This window comes from Mesoplodon bidens (assembly GCF_964165515.1).
Source record: "Mesoplodon bidens genome assembly, chromosome: 14".
Classification (NCBI taxonomy): domain Eukaryota; kingdom Metazoa; phylum Chordata; class Mammalia; order Artiodactyla; family Ziphiidae; genus Mesoplodon; species Mesoplodon bidens.
In genome coordinates this window covers 56,349,219-56,354,083 of record NC_138170.1, presented here as the reverse complement: position 1 = coordinate 56,354,083, position 4,865 = coordinate 56,349,219, and positions in this window count along the sequence as shown.

Here is a 4,865-nt window from a genome sequence, read left to right as displayed (position 1 = left end):
GAGATATCATGGCTGAAATATCTAAAATTTCATTTATTCCTATTTCCAGTGAGTTATAGAAGTGAAGTAGATATACACTCTCTCCACATTGAAGGAGTAACTTAAATTCTTAACCCTGCTATATAGGTAGTAAAGTAGAATTCAACCTAGTTCTGTTCTATCACCTCTGCACTGAAACAATTTCTATATGGTTGGCCTTAAGGTATAATTGAAGGTCAGTAGAATATTACAGGTTATTATAATTCAGATAAAGCATAAATTAAATGTTATTCTTATTATCAATAACATAGCAACTACATACATTAAAAGTCTGCTACAACACAGGAAATGTATGTGTGTGTGTGTGTATACATTTGTATATACATATATGTAAGGTGATCTAGGCCTAACAAATTGCTTGAGGGTTGAGGGACATCTTTTTTGTTCAGTAACCAGGCTGTGTCACCTGGAGTGGGAAAAATTAAATCATGGAGAGGACTTTCACAAATTATCAGTAAGAACTATACAGAACTTGATGTTTCCCGGAACAAACTAGTTTCTGGCTAAAATTCAATCTCTCTTTTCTTTCAGTGTGTCCCAAATGGTCCCACAGATCTCCTTTCTGGGAAATACACCTATAGGGAGCCACGTTAGGAAGTAGTATTCTGTGTTCGGTTTCTGATTTACTAAGATGTTCTGGGGAACTGCTTAACTTCGAACAGCTGCAAATTCCTGGTGTGAAAAGTTAACCTCTCTTTTAGGTGGTTGAAAATAACTGGTGGAAATAATCCAAAAGTATTTTGCTAAATCAACAGGAGCTTTAGGTAATATTTCAAATATGAGTAAAGAGATCGTGTGTGTGTGTGTGTGTGTGCGTGCGTGTGTGCGCGTGTGTGTTTAAACAAAACCTATTTGGGAAAACAGCAAACTACAGTGGGGAAAAATTGGTTTTGGAACATAAAAGTCTCTCAATCATCACAGGGAGCAAATTCTAAATATATGTCACATGGAATATGTATGTGGCCAATGTACCCTGGAAATTCTTTAGCTCTCTGGAAGGAAATAACCATCTTGGGTGTCTTTTATAGTTCTTTAGGGCAACTGTGGTTCTTTTCAGATTGATAATAAGGTGTGTGATCTGCATGGTTGAGTTTACTGAGTTGTGAGGGAAACCTGCTAATTGGAAAAGGTGCCGAAGTCAGAAACAGTCTTGATCCTGGCATGTGAGCTATTATATCAGAGCAGTCTCAATATGCAAACTTTGGGAGGAAGATAAAAGCTTAAACAGTAGGTGATGGGAAGGTGTCTCTTTGTGGAAACAATCCAGAGAGGGAGCAAAACATTTTCTCTAAATCATTTTCTCTAAATCAGTTAAGAGAACAGATGCTACTGAACTAAGATTTCATGTACCAATAATAACTATCCATTCTTTTTGCCAGCTTATCCCATCACTAAAGCACAAGGCTCTACCTCAACGTATTACTATAATCTAGTGGAATCAAGCAAGGAATCATCTATCTTATTTTCATTTTTTAAAATTCATTTTATTTTATTGAAGTATAGTTGCTTTACAGTGCTGTGTTAGTTTCTGGTGTACAGCAAAGTGGTTCAGTTATACACACATATAATAGTTTGCACCTGCTAATCCCAAGCTCCCAGTCCATCCCTTTACTCCCGCCCCGACCCCGGCCACCACAAGTCTGTTCTCTATGTCTGTGAGTTTATTTCTGTCTTGTGGATAAGTTCATTTGTGTCATGCTTTAGATTCCACATATAAGTGATATCATATGGTATTTGTCTTTCTCCTTCTGACTTACTTCACTTAGTATGATAATCTCTAGGTCCATCCATAGTGCTGCAAATGGCATTATTTCATTCTTTCTTATGGCTGAATAGTATTACACTGTATATATATAACACATCTTCTCCATTCATTTGTCAATGGGCATTTAGGTTGTTTCCATGTTTCGGCCATTGTAAATAGTGCTGCTATGAACGTAGTGGTGCACGTATCTTTTCAAATTGTAGTTTTGTCTGGATATACGCCTGTGGGATTGCAGGATCATATGGCAGTTCTATTTTTAGTTTTAAAAGGAAGCTCCATACTGTTTTTTGAAGTGGCTACGCCAATTTACAAGGAATCATCTATTGTAAAAGGACAGGGGGCATCAAGCCAGTTATTGCTACTATATGGAAGAATCCATGAAATAACTGTTTTTTAAATATCACCTATTAATTTTGCCATCATATATACAAACCTAATTACCAAACATCTTTAATTCTACATTTCTTTCTTGATAGATTTTATAGTCTTTGTTATTTTGTTTTCAAACAATAAGATTTAAAATGTCATTTCTGTCTTTCTCACTTTCACCTCCCATCAAGGTGTTTCTCTGTTCTCACCCACATACTTGATTGTATTTTAGAATGTAAAGTAAAACAGCTTTTAAAATGATAAGGCTTTCATAAAGTACAAATTGGTAGTGGAAAAACAAGAAGAGAATATATTAAAAAAACCCTCAGATTGTGGCTGAATTTCCAAGGAGCTGTGGGGGACTGAAGACATGGGAGTGATAGTTTTTAAAGTGATTAAATGCTATGAATGTCCTTGTAAATTTCACATAATAAATGATATAATTATATAAATGTATGTTCTGCAGCAGGATATTCTTTCAGTTTGCTGACCTTTTGAAGAAGTGTGAACAGGATCACGTGTCATTCATCTTACATGATTTATATACACTTTCTCTAGCTCCTTGAATTATAAAACTTATTGGGGCAAAAGTGACCCTTGAATTTTCAATTTTCCTGAAACGTTTACAATACAATTTGTTTTGTTTTAGTGAAATATATCTAAATACGTGCAATATGTTCCCCAAAGAGTTAAGAATACCTGTTATATTCAGTGTATGATATGCCCTTATTTCTATATTCAAGAATATATGACCTCTTTACTTCTCCATTATTTCAAGTACAAAACTCATCTCCAGTTGGCAGTTTTGGAAAAACTTGGAGTCTTAATATTTCCAAACTAGAGTTAATTTTAACAAACCCATATATTTCACATATGTATAATAGGGCAACGATGGAATCCAGTAGAAACTGAACCTTCTTTAAAGCACAGACTGAATAGAGAAGTGGGAGGCTTATTGTCACAGTTCAATGCAGTTTAAATACTGCAAAATTAAGTAAAATTGCAATTAAACAAGAAGCAGAAAGGCAGCCAAGCATTCCTTTAATCCTTAAGCCTCTCACTGAATATGTAACAGTTAACATAAATCTGAGCACTGCAGATACATAGGTATAGAATAGACTCTAGCAGAGAAAAAAATTAAGGCAGTTTTCGTTTTCGCATAAGTGGGAGGTCTGAAAAGCCTTAGTCGACCAGCATTATCATTGTAATTTATTTTCTCAAAACTTCTTCCCCCTCTTTTGGGTCTTATTAATAATTGTGCTTAACAGAATCCAACAGCACATTAAAAGTATCATATGGCATGATCAAGTGGGTTGTCCCAGGAATGCAAGGATTCTTCAATATACACAAATCAAACTATGTGATACACCATATTAACAAATTGAAGGGGAAAAACAATATGATCATCTCAATAGATGCAGAAAAAGCTTTTGACAAAATTCAACACCCATTCATGGTAAGAACCCTCCAGAAAGTAGGCATAGAGGGAACTTACATCAACATAATAAAGGCCATATATGACAAACCCACAGCCAACATCATTCTCAATGGTGAAAAACTGAAACCATTTCCTCTAAGATAAGGTTGCCCACTCTCACCACTATTATTCAACATAGTTTTGGAAGATTTAGCCACAGCAATCAGAGAAAACAAAAGAAATAAAAGGAATCCAAATCAGATAAGAAGAAGTAAAACTGTCACTGTTTGCAGATGACATGATACTATACATAGAGAATCCTAAAGATGCTACCAGAAAACTACTAGAGTTAATCAATGAATTTGGTAAGGTAGCAGGATACAAAAGTAATGCACAGAACTGTCTTGCATTCTGGTATTCTAATGATGAAGTACCTTGAAGAGAAATTAAGGAAACACTCCCATTCACCACTGCAACAAAAAGAATAAAATACCTAGGAACAAACCTACCTAAGGAGACAAAAACCTGTATGCAGAAAACTGTAAGACACTGATGAAAGAAATAAAGATGATACAAACAGATGGAGAGATATACCATGTTCTTGGATTGGAAGAATCAACATTGTGAAAATGACTATACTACCCAAAGCAATCTACACATTCAGTGCAATCCTTATCAAACTACCACTGGCACTTTTCACAGAACTAGAACAAAAAATTTCACAATTTGTATGGAAACACAAAAGACCCCGAATAGCCAAAGCAATCTTGAGAACGCAAAACGGAGCTGGAGGAATCAGGCTCCCTGACTTCAGACTATACTACAAAGCTACAGTAATCAAGACAGTGTGGTACTGGCACAAAAACAGAAAGATAGATCAATGGAACAGGATAGAAAGCCCAGAGATAAACCCACGCACATATGGTCACCTTATCTTTGATGAAGGAAGCAAGAATATACGATGGAGAAAAGACAGCCTCTTCAATAAGTGGTGCTGGGAAAACTGGACAGCTACATGTAAAAGAATGAAATTAGAACACTACCTAACACCATACACAAAAATAAACTCAAAATAGATTACAGACCTAAATGTAAGGCCAGACACTATCAAACTCTTAGAGGAAAACATAGGCAGAACACTCTATGACATAAATCACAGCAAGATCCTTTTTGACCCACCTCCTAGAGAAATGGAAATAAAGACAAAAATAAACACATGGGACCTAATGAAACTTAAAAGCTTTTGCACAGCAAAGGAAACCATACACAAGACCA